This window comes from Tursiops truncatus, chromosome 18 (genome assembly GCF_011762595.2).
Source record: "Tursiops truncatus isolate mTurTru1 chromosome 18, mTurTru1.mat.Y, whole genome shotgun sequence".
Classification (NCBI taxonomy): domain Eukaryota; kingdom Metazoa; phylum Chordata; class Mammalia; order Artiodactyla; family Delphinidae; genus Tursiops; species Tursiops truncatus.
In genome coordinates this window covers 6,623,762-6,641,937 of record NC_047051.1, presented here as the reverse complement: position 1 = coordinate 6,641,937, position 18,176 = coordinate 6,623,762, and the positions used below count along the sequence as shown (strand labels likewise).

General features: G+C 51.7%; 1 protein-coding gene and 1 long non-coding RNA gene across 15 annotated transcripts in view; one reads left to right on the top strand and one right to left on the bottom strand.

The window, feature by feature from the left end:
* Positions 1-4,945, bottom strand: part of LOC109550252 (uncharacterized) — a 272,632-nt gene extending 267,687 nt beyond the window's left edge. For all 11 annotated transcript variants that reach the window (XR_012327548.1, XR_012327549.1, XR_012327543.1 and 8 more), the window contains exons 1-2: positions 4,566-4,945; positions 4,242-4,455 (exon numbers count right to left, since the gene is read on the bottom strand). This is a non-coding gene — a long non-coding RNA (uncharacterized lncRNA). The remainder of the gene's footprint in view (positions 1-4,241; positions 4,456-4,565) is intronic.
* Positions 4,946-5,040: 95 nt separating this feature from the next.
* The window catches only part of SLC7A1 (solute carrier family 7 member 1), a 79,807-nt gene continuing 66,671 nt past the window's right edge, over positions 5,041-18,176 (top strand). For 3 of the 4 annotated variants that reach the window (XR_002176697.3, XR_002176696.3, XM_019936798.3), the window contains exon 1: positions 5,042-5,215. The gene's annotated coding sequence lies outside the window, so the exon portion shown is untranslated. Of the gene's footprint in view, positions 5,216-18,176 lie in introns of all 4 variants that reach the window. The other variant, XM_019936802.3, reaches the window with a different exon arrangement.

Sequence of the window (18,176 nt, the reverse complement as noted above, 5' to 3'; positions counted from 1 at the left end):
ACAATGAAGAACACCAGAGAAGGTCAATACATGGGTTTTACAAAGATAGTACAAATGTGTCTTCATTTGTAGTTTTTTTCTTCTTTTGGATTTAAGGACAACTGTACACAGCAACAATTATAAAACTATCTTGTTGGGCTTACGGTGTGTAAAGATGTAATTTGTATGACAATAAAAGCATAAAGAAAAGGGAGGGAATGGAATATAAAGAAGCAAAAGTTTAGCAGACTATTTAAATTGCTATTAATCCAAACTAGATTGTTCTAAGTTACAATTTCATTTTAATTGCCAGGGCACCCAATAAAAAAATCTCAAAAATATATAGTAAAGAAACAATAGATAATTTAAATGGTATGCTAGGAAATTTTATCTAACACAAAAGAAGGCAGTAATGAAGAAATAAAGGGAAAAAGACATGACATAAAGAAAATTTTAAATGACATACAAAAGCCCTAACCTACTAGTAATTATGTTAAATGTAAATGGATTAAACATTCCAATTAAGAAGTAGAAATTGGGAGAATGAATTTTAAAAAGTCCAATTATATGCTGTCTACAAGAGAAGAGCAAGCAATGACACAGAATGGCTATTATCAAAGAAAAGAAACTTGTGCACTGTTGGTGGGAATGTAAATTGGTATAGCCACTAAGGAAAACGGTATGGAGATTCATCAAGAAATCAAAAATAGAGCTACCATAGGATCCAGTAAGTTCACTTCTGGGTATTTATCCAAAGGAAACGAAATCACTGTTTCAAGGGCATATGTGCCTCAGAGACAGGGCAGATGTGCCTGGAGTGGTCGCTGGAGCTGGATGGTGGTAACACACGAAAAACACGTGGTCCAGATGCCTCTAGGATGGGCTGGGGGACATCTGAACGAGCAGGGGAGTGGAAATAGAGTGGACACCAGTTTCTTTCTTGTCTCCTCACATTCCTTCCCTGTGGGGACTACCTCTTCCTCTATTTCTGTGATACTAGTGGAACTGCCAATCAACCTCCTCTCTGCACTGTTCCCCTGCCCCACAGAGGTGGGTATGTGACCCAGGTTAGCCCACAAGAGAACACCACTCTGCAGGAATCAGGGAGAGGTATGTAAGCTTGGGCATGCGACCCAAGCAGAGCCTACTGTGGTCCTTTTGTAGGATTGAAATGGATGCTGGAAGGGGTTTCCTTCTTCGCCGCACTTCAAAAACCACTGCTTTTACCAATGGAGAGATTTGGCAAAGAATACAGCCATCAGGAAAACTGCGAGATAGAGAGACTGAGATATATTTTGAAAACCTAGCTCCAGACATACGTACACCTGGCAAATCCTAAACTTCGCAGTTATGTAACAATAAATTTAAAAGATTTCCTAGAGTTGTTTGAATCAGGTATGGATTACCTGCAATTGAGTGATTCTTGACTAATACAGAGAAGTCGTTGTTTCTGGTTTTGACCATTTAAAACTATGGTTGGCTGTGACTTGTGGAAACACGAATCTCCAAGGAAGAAGTCAGGGACAGATTATCCTTGGTCTCCTACTATTTTAGGGAAATGGTTAATAAGAACACAAAGATTTATCTTTGGGCGTATTCAATAAGGTGATGGTTTGATGAGATGATGATAATTAACTAAAATGATGTGCCCAAGAGTACTTCCTTGGAAGTATTCATATCTCTCCTCTCCTGAATAGAGCCCTATATTATGGGATTGGGGACCTGGATCTCCAAAAGACTGCAATGATCTCATAGCATCTGTCTCTGAGAAATGAGGAGGATAGGAGACAATGAAACGGGGAGCTGTCTTTGAGGGTAATAAGATTTCCAATCTGTAGCCAGTTGGGGAGGAGCTGAGAAAAGATAGTGGGGCTTTATCCTTCCCATCACTGCTTCATGTAGAATCTCTGCTTCTCATCTGGAATCCCCTCTGGTTATTCATCATTTAACTAATGTGTCAATGCCTCTTCTGTGCAGGCACTCTGCTTAGCACACAGCAGTGCACAGGTAGAAAAGGGCTTTGCCTTTATGGAGTTTCAGCCTAGTTGGGGGAAGACAGACAATTAAACAATTAATTAGGGCTTCCCTGGTGGCGCAGTGGTTGGGAGTCCGCCTGCCGATGCAGGGCACGCAGGTTCGTGCCACGGTCCGGGAAGATCCCACATGCCGCGGAGCGGCTGGGCCCGTGAGCCATGGCCGCTGAGCCTGCGCATCCGGAGCCTGTGCTCTGCAACCGGAGAGGCCACAACAGCGAGAGGACCGCGTACCGCAAAAAAAAAAAAAAGAAAAGAAAAGAAATACACCACTTCTGATGATGTATCCTTAGGCTCTGGACTGATGCACGCATACCATGTTTCTCTAGAGGATGGTTTCGGACCTGGGGTCCCAGAGTGCTTGCAGTGGGGATGGCCACCTGTTATTAAAATGAAAGCCATCCAGAAGTGTTGCCACTGGCATCTGATCTGTGTCCAGAGGAGTCCTCCAGTACGGGATGAGGGGGAGGGAAACCAACATGTGGGATCTTCCCGGACCGGGGCACGAACCCGCATCCCCTGCATCGGCAGGCAGACTCTCAACCACTGCGCCATCAGGGAAGCCCTCCCCTATTATTAACATCTTGAATTGTTGTGGTGCATTTGCTATGACTGATGAGCCAATGTGGACACATTATTATTAGCTAAATTCTGTAGTTAATATAAAGGTTTACTGTCTGTGTTGGACATTCTGTGGTTTTTGACAACCGTATAATGACGTGTAGCCCCCTTACAGTATCGTTAAGAGTAGTTTCATTGCCCTAAACATCCCCGTGCGCTACTTATTCATCCCTCCCACTTCTTCCCCCGACAAGCCTCTGGCAACCACTGATCTTTTTAATGTCTTCATAATTTAGCTTTTTCCAGAAGTTGGCATCATAAAGTATGTTGTTAAAAGAGGACAAACACAATTCCCCTAGGCCAGCAGCTAGCAGGAGGTAAGAGTTTAGTCCCAAACCACATCTGTCTGACTGATTCTCTACGTTTTCTGGACCCCATCCTGCCTAACGGTGCTGGCCCGGGACTTGGTCTGTCCACCTTCACCCTGGATGGTGCTCCTAGGGCTTAAATTCTAGCATTTCCTTTCCTTAACAGTCTTTGGAATCTTGGATCCGCTGTTCTTTGAGTATGATCAGGGTGGCCTGTCACTCATGATCCCTCTGGACCTGCGTGTGATCCTAACCTGCCTGATTTCGCTTTATTTATAAATTCAGCCAGTTTTTTCGACATTTTCCCCTAACTTTTTGCTGAGGCTTTGAGCATCATTATTCTTCCCCTGGTTCGCACTGAATCTTTTCTGCCAGCAACTTGCTTGCTTACGGGCCTTGTCATGGAGGGTCTCCTACAGTTTTACTGAAGACGAAGTCTGCTGGGCGAGGCTGCTAAACGGGGCACAGTGCTGACAACTGTCTTGGTTGAGTTCCACCCATACACCCATCAGGGCCTGGAACACTTGCTCTCAGAATTTACAGATACTATCTCTATGATCCGTCTGCTTGTTGCCCGAGCAGAGCATCTCTACAATCTATTAAATTCTATTTTCCTGCCAAGAGTAAAAAAAAAAACAAAATCCCACAATCATATTTCAAGTACTAAGGGATATTCTGCTAAGAATAAAAGGTTTATAAGCTCCAAACAGAAGTGAAATAGCTTGTGGAAAACCATAAAGGAATGAAAGAGTAGAATTCAGATTCAAATCCAGATCCAGTGCAAAGGCAAAGCGGGTGGTCCTTGAATCACACCAGGCTTCCCTCTGTGGAATCCTATGATGGCAGCGTCAGCGGGTTAAGGAGGCTGTGTGGGATTCAGGAAGAGCCCCAGCACAGGAGACCTCCTTAACGCAACTTGAGAGCATCCTTTCACCAATGAACAGTTGAAACTGAAATTTTCTGTTTTAAAACAACGTGTATGTAGTCACTGATTATGATACCAAACACTCCAAAGTGCCTTGCAAATACTAGCCCATTGCTACGTGTTCACGAAAACGCTTCTGAAGCTAGTAGCACCCTGCAGTTATATGCTTTATAAATTGCTAGTGTAATTCCAAGAGTATCGCACCCTGTGGCTGATAATGAGGCCCCATCACTGACCAAGGACATTGCGGGGGGAGGGGGGTTGGGTAGGAAGCGGGGAAAGGACTCAAAGGCCGTGGACACCGTGCTATCGTTTTTCCTGTTTTCCTGCAAAGTTAGAGAGGAGGCTGGCGGGGTTAATCTATGACCTACTTACCTCTCTCGTGTCACAGGTTACTGGATCTCTATAGACTGTGGCTTCTGCTTGGTTTTGGGCGCCAAGAGGGAGCCTGTGAGGTGAGCGCGGTGGGACCCGGGTCTAGTTTCTGCCATCTCGGGGAGAGTAGCTCCGGAAGTAGCCGCGGAGACAGGCCCGCCGGCCAGGTGCTCGTCCTACCGCCAGGGGCACAGGCAGATTCAGGCTTCCGGCCCTTCCGGACAAGGGGCGAGGATACATTATTTGTTGAAAGTAAGGGAACAGCAATACAATATTCCAATGACAAAGAAATGAAGATTTATCATAATTTTAAAAAAAACCAACCTTGAAGTGCCTCCCCAATCTTCTCATTTTGGGGGAGGCAAACTGGCCGCGAGCGCGGGGTCCGCTCGCCGGGGCCCGCGGTCGGGTGGACAGTCTGGCGGCCGCGCCAGTCGGGCCCGCGCGGGGGGCTGCGGGGACCCGAAGACGCAGGCGGGCTCCCACTGCCCGAGGGATGGCCGCACGCAGGCGGGGCGACCACCAGCGCGTCCGCAGGCGCCGCCCACCCGCGGGGGAATCCCAGGTTAGGGCGCGGGGCGCGCGAAGACGCCGCGCCCCGCCCCGCCCCCGCCGCCGCCCGCTCCCGGAGCCGCCGCCGCGCCGCGCTGCCATTGGTGCCAGGCGGTGACGCTAGCGAGCGGGCCGGACGGCGGGGCGCTGGGGGCGGGCGCAGGGAGCGGGGCGCGGCTGATGAAACCGGCTCCCGATCCCTCCCGCCCTCAACGCTCCATTCACTCAGCGCCGGCAGGTGTGAGCGGCAGGTCAGCTGCCGGCGGGGCGCGCGGCCACCCGGCGTCCGTTACCCGAGTCTACCCCTCCGGCTCCCCGCGCGCCGCGCCTCCGCCCGAGCGTCCGTCAGTCCCGCCGAGCCTTGGTCGATCGTCCGTCAGTCCAGCCGCGGTCTTGCCTGCATCCCGCCACCCGCCGGCCCGGTGAGTCCCCGTCCTCCGCCGGCGCTGGGGCAGCTGCCCGGGTCCGGGTCACCTTGGGGGGCTGACCCCGGCGGCGCGGGGAGGGGCGCGGAGCCCGCGCGGGGAGCCCTGGCATCCTCCGGGTGGGCGCGGGCAGGGCGGACGGGGGTGTACGCGGCCGGTGCCCATGAGGCTGTCTCCGCCACGGAGTCCATTTTGGTTCGCTGAAGGCGCGGCGTGGTGCATGATGCAACACCCCGTGAGGAAGCGTGGGCGACCTGGCGCCTCCGGGGTGCTGGCCCAGCGCTCCCTGCGGGGCACCGGGCGCCGGGACGCGCGGGTGGTCGCGGGGGCGTGGGGACGGGGAGCGGGCACTGGGCCCGGCAGGCGTCCCGAGACCTTCCCTTACATGGCGCGGAGCGGAGCACGCCGCCCCGCCGCGAGGTCCACGACGTGTTATCGGCCGCGGGTGGGGAGCCCGCCGGGCGGCGGAGGGTGGTCCCGCGGCAGGTGGCCGGCCGAGGACGGCGTCGCGCACCCGCAAGCTGGCCGCGGCGCCCACGTCTCTTCCTCTCTGGAACCCTGCACACTCCCTGGCCCGCCTCCACCTCTCTTCCGGGTCCCCGGAGTTGTTTCGGGGAAGTCCCCCCCGCCGGGGGCTTCCTTGTGACCCAATCTGGCCCGTAGAGGCCGGTGCTCAACGCTTCCAGATGGTTTCGAGCAGGAGGCAGTTCTTCCGGCTTCACCGAGACAACCTATTCTCAGTGTGTTCCTTTCTACGTAGTAGGAAACTTCCCGGGCCAGGCGGGTCCCGCAGTCATTCTAAGACCAGTGTGTACACGGCAGCAGGGCGCTGTAGTACTACTACCTTCCCCTTTTCAGTGGCTGTGAGAACCCGAGACGAGCGGTGCTTGACTTGTATGATTAGGACAGCCAGACAAGTGCCTTCCGGAAGAAACGGAACACTGCCCAGTACCCGCCCTCAGGCTCTCACGTGTAGAAGTAACCTGGAGTAGGTTTTACTCCAGATTTGTAAACAGAGGAGGGGGTGAGGGTTTCAATCCCAGGTGTATTTCCCTAAATGAGCTCTTAAAACTGTGACCAGGACTGTGTTTTGGCCTCTGGCTGAATTTCCTAATTGTGTTTCATTTGAATTATAATTTACTCGGGATTCATCTTAACGTTTTTTGCCACTTAGGTTTGGTTCCGATAATAGGAAACCGTGATACCTACAAAAATATCCCCTGATATTTTTAGTTGATCTCAGTGGAAATTATTATTTTTATATGCACACACCCTTCTGTGATTAAAACAAAAAAGTCTTGTTTAAGTCACAGTCAGAATAGAAACTTAGGGGACAAAATCAACAATGGATTAAAATAGTTTTTAAAGGTTTAGCATATTAAGATCATGTTTAATTATTACAGGTAAAATTTAAAGAGTGCCAAAGGGGTTTTGACTAAAGAAACAGGACGAGAATTAATAGAGATCAGAAATGTACTCAGTTGTTTAAATCTGGATTGAACCACATGGGTGCTCTTATGCATATAATTATTTGCTTTAAAGGAAGAAAGGCTTGAAAGACGAGATTGCTGACCTCGAGGAGCTTGCATTTTAGGACACACGTTAATTGTATTGGGTTGGGGCTTCCATTCTTTGATGGGCTTAAACACATGTTTACTGAGTGTTCTAGTCTGTCGTTTCTTGTCTACTCAGGCCAGTAAAAATATGCAATTACGTTGGAGGGCCCAGCATTATGTCTTATTAAATTAATCCCTTACATTATTAATTATGTATTTGAAGGTATTGGTTTATTAATCCCAGAGAGGAATTTGAAACAGGAATGGGTGTGTCCTTGTTATGGGGAGAAACATTTTCCTCTGACCCTGGAGGTGTCTGGGCCACAGGCATCTTCTGAGATGGCCATCCTTCCACCTGGGGCCGGGTCCTCACTCCAGGTGGGACCTGCAGACGGGCGGGCCCTGGTGCTCTTCTCCAGCCTGGGGCCCTCACCCCTGTCTGCTCCTGTTGCTGGCAGGCTGTTTCTCTCAGAGAAGCGGGGAGTGCTGGGTGGCTGTCAGGGAGTGGAAGGGCCACTTCAACTCCTGGGTGGAGAAGAGATGGGGGACGGGCAGGCGCAGAAGGGGGGAGGCCAGAGCAGAGACTGGTAACTTAGGTCTGGAAAAAAACCCAAGCCCAGCTTATTTCTGCACGAGAGAGTGTGTCCATATGTCGTTTCTGTGAGAGAGAGAGATGGTGGCAGCTTGGACACGGTAGGAATGTGAGCTGGTTGACTTCTGCTCAGTCTGCAGGCTGGTGTCCTTGCTCTGTCTGTGGATTTTAAAGGAAGATTCCATGTGAGGTGTGAAAGGCCGGATGAGGTTCCACGTAGAGCGGAGCCACTGTGCTAGTGAGGTGGGGAAGGCTGAGGAGAGCGTGTGGGGAAGGACTCGGTAAAAGTCACAACCAGCTTTTTCCAGACGCTTCCATCCTCACGGGCCGGGGCTGAGCCGGAGCTGCCTTGTTGCGCCCACGTCCCGCCGCAGCGTGGGTCCTCCTTCCCCTCCGCCCAGCAAGCCTGCGGCCTCCCTGATCTCCCCTGCGCCCTCCAGTGGGCATCTTGGCCGTGGGTTTGTCCCGTGGCCCGCTTGGGGTCTGCAGCCCTGGGGCGCGCCTACTTTTTCATTCCTGGCCTTCAGGAGGCCTGCCTGCCGGGGGTTTCTTGGGCCGGAGGCCCCTGGCATTGGACCCCAGGCCAAGGTTGTATCTGCCCAAGGTTTTACGTCTGTTCCAGTCAAGAGAAGAGTAGCAGCTTTGGTGGCAGGTTGTGGGCCCTGTGGTAACTTCAGTGGCTTCTCTTTCTCTGTAATCATGTCCCCACCCCCAACTGCAAAGCCGCTTTGACAGCAGCTACCCTTGCACTTGTTCAGAGCAAGCCCCAGTTTATCATGGGGGGGGTTAGTGCATTTGCCACCTATGAATCTGCCAGAAGGACGGGCAGCACGTTGGTAAGAGGATTTGGTCCGCTGTCTTCATTGGGCTCCGAAGACGTTCCTTCAGACCTTTGTCCTCGGCAGAGCAGCAGCTGAAGCTGTTTGCTTCACCCATCGGTCAGGATTCGCTCACCCGGGGACACAGGCTGCAGGAGAGACATCTCTGCACGTCGGGATAGAGTCTGGCATGGGGCTCCCTCGTCATGCCGCACCCGAGTCTTCCATTTGGCTTTTCCTCTGGTTGTTGTCATTAGCACTGGGGACCGCCAGGTGGTGGATTTGGTGGACAGACCACGTCAGCTGAGGGTAGAGCTGTGTGGAGTTAGAGACCAGCTTCAGTGTAGCCTGAGGTCATCGCCCTGAAACGCAGACGCTGCTTCTAGGAGCCGGGGCGGGTGGTCCAGTGCCGGGAAGGGCGCCATCCGAGGTGTCTCCGGTGCAGGTTTGCGGCCGTCTCTGTGCAGCCTCCAGTATGTCCTTTGGGCTGTGGGAACCCTGCAGACGTGCTCTTGCCCTGCCTGTAGCTTGGGGAAGCCCGCCCTCGCAGCCTCATAATGATGAAGCCAGTAAACATGCAGTGCAGAATATTCTTTGAAAGAATAAAGGTCAGTCCATTTAGATCCTTTCAGAAAATAGGTTCTTTCCATTGCCAGCCTTCTCTTCTGATAAAGGCAACCAGAAATCAAGCTCCGTTCAGCCTTCAGGGGCTACCAAGAGGCGGATTTATGCTGAGGAGGGAGAAAGAATGTCCTTCGTCCGGTAGGACAGCGTGTGTTTCCACACCGTCTCCCTTCTTCCTGAGTCACCTTTCCCCTCTGGAGGCAGTTGTTTCTGAAACATTCTGTCTTCCTGCCGTAGTGCTTTCTTCAGAAGACCCATGCAGGTAAGGTTCTTGCCTGTGAGAACAGCCAAGTACTTCGCCACGTGCGTAGGAGTGGGTCCTGATTCTCCGCACGTGCTGGGCGCACAGGGAGCCCCGCATCGCGGAGACCCGCTCGCCGTGCCGACTCTGGGCGGGCCCCTGCTCTCCCTGACGGGCCACGCACTGCGGGGAAGAAGGAGGTGCCGTGGGCCTCCCCCCGCCCCGGAGTGGGCTCCGCTTACAGGATCAGTGCCTTTTCTAAGATATTTCTCGGAGCCACGTTTGAATCCTTCTCCATATTGCCTGCATAATAATTGGCTTCTAGTGCCTACCTTACAGGATTGAGAGGATTTAAATGAGGCAATCATCCAGGTTCCGCACTTAACACAGCTTCTGGCGCATACCAGGTGCTTCGTATAAACGTTAGCTGTTTTACTGGAGACAAAGCACAGTTCTTTGATTTTGGCGTGGAGGAGAAGAAAATCTGTAACAACTTTATTTGCCCTCCCATTTTGCCAAGGTGTCAAAAGGTCGTCCCTTCTTGGAGTTGTGTCTGCCTTGCAGTGGGTGGCGTGGCACCAGGGTGTTGGGGAGGCCAGTCCCCGCAGGTCTCAGATCCACAGCCTTGGGTTTGTCCCCTCCTCACGCCTCTGGGAAGCAGAGCTCACGGTCTCATCCTCAGGGGTGGCCTGCCTGTGTCTGTGTGCACGTGTGTGTGAGTGTGTGCGTCTGTGTGTTTTGGGGGTGTCTGCCCTCGTCCATCCTGACCCCAGACATTTGGTCCAAATTACCCTGAGCGCTTTGGGTTTAAAAACTGGGGCCAAGTCTGTTTCCCACCTTTTTTCATCCCTTCCTTTGAGGGCTGAGGTAGATGCCCCAGTGCATTGGCGTGGGATGGGGGCCCCATCACGGGGCAGCGGCGAGGGGAAGGGAGCAAACATCTTACCGGCGTCTCATCACACTGTTGTCACCGTCGTCTTCCTGCCGATGAAGATGCTGGGGGTGACCTTTTAAGGTCGGCTTGGAAATGCTCTCTTCCTCTGTATCTTCTTATCTGCCTACCAAGTACCATTAACCAAAGTCTCTTACACCAAATAGGAAGGAAGGGAGAGGCCCTGGGGCTGAGTAAGATCCAAACTCCAAGCCCTTGTTAGTGCTCACCGTGGGGCTCGCTCCGCACTTTCTTTGTTGTCATTTAATCCTCACAGCCGCCCCCTGAGGTTGGTCCTGCTGTTTGGCTGATGGGGCGATGGAGGCCCTGAGAAGTGACACAAGTTGCCGATGGGCACAGGGGTGGGTCTTAAGTGGCAGAGCTAGGATTTGCACCTGGGGCCTGGCTCCAGGGCCCTAACACCGAGCGTGCTTTGGGCTGTGGGCATCAGCCTGTGCCTGGGGCTCCGGCCGCTCGCTCTGGCAACCGTGGTCTGGCACGCGTGTGCGCGGGGCCACGCCGGGCCCTGAGGTTAGCACACGGACCTGGAGATGCCGGGCTGCCCTGCGCCTCTTGGTTCCAAGTAAGTCCTGGAGGTGCGGGAGCCGGCTGTGCCACCACTGGGCGGCAGCCTGCTGTTTCTCTCTAGCTGCCCCGGTTCCTCTGAGCGCAGATCTTTCCTCTCTGAGCCCTGGGGTCCTTGACACAGCTGTGCCGAAGTGTGACAGAGGCTGGGCTGCGTTCCTCCTGGGTCAGTAGTCTGACATTGGCATCGCCGGAGCTGGCTGGACGAGGGGCTTCCTGCCCGGGCCATGGGAGCCCAGCCTCACTGATCTCCATCGGTCGTCTCTGCTCCCCCTCCTCCGCCGCTGGGGGGAGGGCCCTTTGCAGGGGGTCGTCTGGTTTGTAGGGCTAAGTGGCTCCCTTCTCGGTTCTCCCTCCTTCTCAAGGCCAGTGGCGGTAGCCGTTCTCCCAGGATCTTCACTTTGCTGACTTCTGTAGTGTCGGGAGGTGGGAAGGGGTCTTCTTTCTTGGAAGGTGCTTCCCTGACGCCCTCAGGAAGCCGGGGCTGGGGGCTGTCCGAGCCAGGGTAGCAGCAGGCACTGTCTACGCTGGAGAGACTGTGTGCTGGCAGGGCCCCCGTGGCCGTGGCCCCATGGGGAGGCCGTGGGTGCTGGCAGGTGGAGTGGGGAAACTCGTGCCCGTCCCTTCCTGCCTCTCTCCTTTCTTCCTTTGCTCTTTCAACTTTTTGTGGATAGCATTTCAAACTTAAAGAGGAGTTGCAGGGGTTACAAGGAGCGCCTCAATTTTCTCAGATTCACTGGTTGTTTACATTTCATTCCTTCTTTCTGTTTATCTGTCAATCAGTTAATCTGTCTACACACACGGATGCATTTTTTCCTGAACCATCTGAGAGTAAGTGGAAGACATCATGTCCTTTTATTTACCCCGGCATGCTTCAGTGTGTTTCCTAAGAATAAGGACATTCATTCTCTTACGTGACCACCGTACGACATCAAAATCAGGAAATGGAACATTTGTGACATCATCAAGTCCACAGTCCATATTCAACTTCCAGTTGTCCAAATAGTGTCCTTTACATATGCATGTAGGTAGTTGGTTTTTTGTTTTTCGTTTTCTTGGGTTTTTTTTGTTTGTTTTCAGGAGAGGCTCTTTCAATGGAACTGTGGTCTAATTTTCTACCTTATAAGCCTCTTTAAGAAAAAAAAATGTCCCTAAAAGTTAGAATGTGTATTGTGAAGAATTTGGAAACTACAGAAAAGTAAAATAAAGGAAAATAAACAGCACCCATAGTTCGGCAGAGCGGCTGAGCGCCCGGCCAGGGTAGAGGGCTCGCAGGAAGGCGCTTGGTCAGAAGACTTCAGCTCAGGGTGACGTGGTCGCGCAGACCCGCAGCCTGAACACACAGGGCGGGGGCCCGGAGCAAGGCCTCGGGCTGCCGGAGCAGCAGGCGCCCTGTCTGGAGCGGATGCCTTTCAAGCCCCTGCCCACCACCTGGCCGCGGCCCACCTGAGCAGGCAAACATAACCCCCTCGGGGTGGGGAAGGGTGGAGATGATTATTAAATCCCCAGAACTTGTTCAAGCCTTGAAAAGAAACGTGCAGGCCCTCGCTTGTCCGCTGTGTAGCCCTGGCTGCCCAGACGAAGCAGAGGGTAGGGATGGGCAGGGGCCCTGATGGAGAGGAATGCTCCTGGCCTCCTGGCCTGTAGCTTGCGGTTATTTCATAGGGTTGTTGAGCCTCCCGGCCGCCGCGAGCGGGCCAGGGGAGCGATAAGAGGAGAGATTCTAAATGGTGAGTTGTGTTCTGTGCTAGCCCAGAAGTTCCTGGGGGAAGGTTCCAGACTGTTGGGGGAGGTGTGGCTCTTGCTTCTTTCTGTGTTTCGTTTATCAAAGCCGTGCCCTTTGTCATCACCAGCAGTACCCCCGAGACTCCGCTCTTTCCCCGGCTCTGGAAGGGGCCCTCGCTGGGTGGGGCTGGTTTCTGGAAGGGTTTCATTCTTAGAACCCGGCTCCCCATGGTTCGTACCTCAGTTTCCCTGAGCTGTGAAACCTACGCTGTGTGTGAACAGGGCCTCTGAAAGCCATGATCAAAAGCCCCAAGTATTTTTCCATGTTTGTTTTCTCTTCTCCCGCACTAGACCCTCTCCTTGAAGGAGGTGGCCTGGAGAGGGACTGCGGTGGGCAGCCGCCCAGACTCTGCACACCCCGCTGGGGCCACGGAACTCCTAACCTGGACGGGCCAGCACCGGAGGCTGCTCTTCAAAGAAGCCCTTTGAAGTGCAAACATTTCCTTTCCTGAGAAGAAGGGAAATTGAAATGAAAACGTATTGTTCTGTGCAGACAATGTTCTCTTGGATCAAAGAGGGAGTGGGGCTTATAAAAAAGGGAGATTCACAAGTTAGGCCTTAACGTGGCACACGGGGAAGCCGTGACCGTGTACATGTCCACTGCCCGGGGTCCGTGATCGGTAAGGTTGTATCTTCCCTCTTTTACCCCCTTAAGGTCCTAAATCTGGATCTAACATGCTGTGTTTGACTGTGTCTCTCTCTCTCATTTGTGTTTTTATCCTGTGGTCAGCATTTAGAAATGTCCTTTGGTAAATTATGACACCATCCACGGTGGAATACCACGTAGCCAATAAAAGTGATGTTTTCAAGGAACATTTGATCTTAAGGGAAAAACTTTACTATTAAAAGTGAAAAAAATCTGGACACAATTTTCCATAATCAGTGTTCTCTTAATGAGATACATGTATTTGTACAGAAAGAAAACACTGAAAATCAGGCTCTGTTTTGTTCACTGCTAGGTGTGTAGCACCTGAATTAGTGCTCAGCAAATATTCGTTGTATGGATTATTTTTATAATTAGTGAAACAGCAGGATAGTTTAAAGGCGGGGTGTCTTTGAGCTAAGTAGTAACATTTTGGCAAGTGGAAAGAACAATAAATTATTTTGATTTTCTATTGTAATTCTGTCCTGGCATCTCGATTTGGGGTTTATTTTGGAGGGTTTTGGCTACAAACATGTACCACATTTTGTACTTTGATACACATCACCCTATGAATGAGTGACGGTGATGTTTCTGCTTTTGGAGTAATCGGGTCTTGTTGAAATTAGGGTATTGGGATAAGTTTCTCCTGGGTTGGCTGCTAGGCTCCTTCACAGCTGGGGTAAGGAGACAACTTCTCGGGTGCTGGTGGCTGGTGTACCATTTCACCGCCTTGACCTGTCCTGTTGTTGAGAATTTTGCCTGATTTGCCCGGGGAAAGTTTCTCATTTTCTAGTGTCAGTACCACCAAGATACCCTAGTAGGCCGTCCATCGCCCTGTTTCTGATTCAGAAGGTTCTTTAGTAACACAGCATCTCAGGTTGGCTTTGAGGATGGCCCTGGTCTCAGCGATTGCGTGTCACAGCCGCCCGTGCTTCCCCCTGGTGAGATCGTTTCGTTCCTCCTTCAGAAGGACACGGGCACTTAGGTTTCAGAGCCCGATCTGCACAGGGTTCTGGAAGCCCCTTGGGGAGGCTTCCTTCGGCCTGGGGTAGGGCTGCTGGGGCCCACACCCCGGTTCTCCCGAGGGTGGCGGCTGTCAGCTTCTCTGGCTGCAGTCTACAAGAGGAAATAAACTGAAACGCTGCGCAGGTGCACACACAGGGAAGTACATATTTACATACAGATTAAAATGAAACTTCCCACCAAACAGTACTCATTCTCGTACTTGCGCTGCACTCTGATGATTTTTACTCTTTTCTATCGCATCGCAAAAAATCCTGGTGGCGACTTGCAGTTTGCAGACACTGCCGGGCGTGGGCGTGCTGGCCTCCATGCCCACCCTCCCCTCCTCTGTGGTGTCCTGAGTTTTACACTCACTGGACTAGGGCCTGGGAGGAGTTCTCTGTCCACACCGATTTAGACAAAGACCGTCAGAGGGTAGAGGTTTTTTCTTTTTGCGGTGATTTAAGGGCTTCTGACCGAAGTGGACATTATTATCTATGATGATTCCCTAGAAGGCAAATAGGGACACAAGGCAAGACCTGTGTGAATTCCCAGTGTGGTTTGCTGCTGATGCAAACCCGGGTAGCTCTGTCCTAAGCTGACCTCACACTCTGGTGTTTTGAAGGTGGCCTGGTCAGGCTGTGTGTTTTTTTTCAGGGATGGCCCAAACATTTGTTAATTTCAGCACTTTGACCTTTTTTTTTGTGTGTTTACTTTTTTCAGTGTGATTTGAGGAAGAGTCCACCTGAAAGGTGAGCCTTCTCTTTCAGAGTTGAGGATTTGTAGGAAGAAGAGGGAGAAAAGTCACTCTTACAGAAATATTAATTTTTAGACTCTGAGGTCTGATGGATTAAAATTGAACAGGGCATTGAGATTATAATATTAGCAATAGCAATTGTACCATTAAATAGTTCTTCTGGAAAAGGTTGAATGCATTTTGTTCTCTTTTTTGAGAAGCGTTTGAATTTTTTTTTTTTGCTTAGAAAATTAATATTCTTTAATAAGTCTTTGTATATAATTCCTAGAACAATTGTAAATCAAGGGAATTGATTCTGTGGAACAAAAGCACAGTGACAACAGAACTAGAACAAGATAAATCACCTAGTTTATTGAAACTGTACAAATATCTGGCCTTGTTTCTTGTAACTTCTTTTATTTGCTGTGCTTCTCAGTAAGTTTATTGTAAGAGTTCAGAGTGCTTAACTTGTAGTCTTTTAAAAATTCATTTATAAATTACAAATATTACCACTGTTGTTAGTATTTGAGAAGAATCCTCATGAACTTGATTTTATGCTGTTATATATGTTAATATTATGTGAAATAGGGGATTATCTGCAATTGTAATGGTATAACATGTCCCCCAGAAGTCTATAACCTCAAATTTTTAGCAGCAAGTTTGGTTTTAAAAGGAAATCTTTTGTTGGAAGACCTTTCTTTCTCCCTAGAGGGCAACCTTGGGAGACATTAGGCAACAATATTCACTAATTCTTTGAGTAATGCACATTGAACTGGGAAGAATGTCTTGCTAGCCTCAGAATTTGGAGAATACCAGCTGTAACTTGTGCTAGGACTCAGGCCTAGTTACTGAAAGGCTCTCAGGTCTGTGGTCTGATGAGTCACGGCAAGGCCTCTGCCACCTTGAATTCCTCAGGCTTCCCTGCAGCTCCTGGCTGCCTGTGAACTGTCCTGCCTTGAGCATCCGCAAGGCAGCTCTTGCTGAGTCGCCCTGGAGAGCCCCCCGGTTACTGGGAGATTCGCAGCCTCTTCGGGGGCTGCTGGCTCTGACCCGAGCCCTCACAGGGTGTCTCTTTCCAGCAAGGTGTGTGGCCCTGGCAGCAGGGATAGAGGCAGAAGAGCCCTCCCTCCAGTCTGACGCTGCGTGGGAGCGAGCAGCGCTGTCCCCAGCTCACGAGGGCCGGCTCAGTTCTCCCAGCCCCTCCCCCCGCGCTACACTACCCCCAGCCAGCAGGACTTCCGGGCCGACTTTACCGTGCGTGTGGCCTGAGGGCCACAGCCCTGCTCGTCTAGACCTCGCCTTAGTAGCTGGACCTACAGATGCAAAGTGTGCGCTAATAAATATAAAACTGTAAACCGAGGGGCAAGACTAACCATGGCTGGGGAGGTAGCGCACAAAACAGGAGGCGCTTCCATGGCACCGTGCAGACTGCCTCTTCGTTACGACAGCTACCCCTCCGTCCACATCTAAAACGCGCATAGGTAGGATTGGACAGATGTGGCAGCAGGCGCAGGATGGAGAAGAGGAATACATTTTGCATAAGTATGTAAGTTCAATTTGCATGATGTCCTAGTGCCTTTCACATCCTAAAGTCAGACCTCAGGTGTCTAACCCATCTCACAGGCTCACAGGTGCCTGCGCACAGATCCCCTCTGGGCATTTCGCCGACCTGCAGATCTGTTTCCGAAGGTCTGGGGCAGAGTTTCTAACCAGCTCCTGCGTTCTCTGGGAGTAGCCGGCACCTGTCAAACTACTGGCAACTGGACCTCGTCAAGGAGACCTCAGCTGCTGTCGGACCGCAAGCCCCTTGAGGCCAGGCTCCTGGACCCACCAGTGCCTGCTGTTGAGTAGATGCTCAAAAGATGTCTCTTCAGGAACCCAAGCGCTTGCTTTCCCCGGGCCCTCGGGGTGGGAGGGGCGTGGGGCGCATTCATCTCTGACCAGCCGGGTTTTCTGTTTGCCACCAACTGCAGATAGGGAGTGGAAACTCAGGCTGCAGGGGCAGAGCTCCCGGCAGGGGCAGAGGCGATAGGAATCGCGTACGTAGAAGGAGGCACCAGAACTTGGCAGCTCCCGTCTTAGGAGTCCGTGTGTGGGAACACCTGCAGCTCCCAGTTTCCCCATTTAGAAAATGGGGAGAGCTGCAGTCCCTACGCTGTAGGCTGTGCTGATGACTAGATATGTAAAATGAGTTTAGAACGTTGCCTGGTGCTCAGAAACCGTGAGCTCTAGTTAGGGTTGGTGTGGAAAGGGTTAAGCTTCAGCCTCTGGAGGTTTCTGCCCAGTGAAGAGCCCACCTGAGGTGGTGACTGCTGTAATGCAGGAGGCTTCAGAGACTGCGGGGTGGTGGAAGGGGCTAAGGAGAGGTTGCTACTTGTTCTCTCTTGGTCAGGAAGCTCTTAATGGAAGAGGGGGTGTCAGGACCTTTAATTAAAGGGGAGCCGTGTGGAGGGATGGGGCCTGGGGGTGCCGGGGTTCCCTGCTTCCAAGACCCTAGACCAGGATGCTGCTTGGCGAGGGAGGGTGTGGGTTTGGGCGGACTTGCAGGTGTTAAGCCCCTTGCAGTTTCCTTCCGTTTGCCTCTGAGGAAGTTTCGGGAACGGTCGGGTGCTCAGGTGTGGGTCCATCCTCCTCCCACAGCCCAGAGGCCCCAGAGGTGTGGCCTCGGCCCCTGACCTTTGAATTGATCTAAATGTTCCTTGTCACAGGGGAAATAATGAGGGAAGAAGTGATGGGAGCGGAGTATTACTACACTCAGTCGTACTTGATTTTTCTTTTTGCCGTGTTATCTGGCTCGTTCATTCATATGCTCACTGGAAGGCTCTCTGTTAAGTAGTATATGGAAACATCATTTACGTTTTTCTTTAAAATCTGGGATTTGTGATCACTTCTGTAAAAACCGTGAGCCAAGACCGCTCGTACTTGGAGGGCTGTGCACGGCGGTGGTGATGGTGGGGTCTGAGGGGTCGGGGTGGGGCTGACCCTGTCCTTGACTCTGTGGCCTTTGGTGGTGTCTGCATTTTGCCTCCTGCATGTATTGCTTTATGAAATCCCACCACGGCATTTTCTTGGGGATAATCAGATTTAATTCATGGCGTCTCGTGCAGAGTGTCTTATAATCACCTTTCGTACACTTTTCAGTCCCTAGAGACTTGCCCATTATCTGTCTCACCGGGTGGCAGGATGAGCGGTGTGTTACATGGGTGAGACCTTGTGGTCGGGCCGTGAGGAATCCCTCAGCTTTTCCGCGCTCGTCCCCTTGGCAGAGGGGAAGGCCGTCAGCCGAAGGGCATTAGTCTTGATAGCTCAGCAAAGCAGCCAGTGGGGAAGTTGAGACGTGTGTGTGTGTGTGAAGGTGTGGGGAATGTCTGTAAAGGGGAAGGTAGTGCCGTCCAGCCCAGGAGACGTGCTCCCCGCCTGCTTGTGGGTCATCTCGAGGTGACAA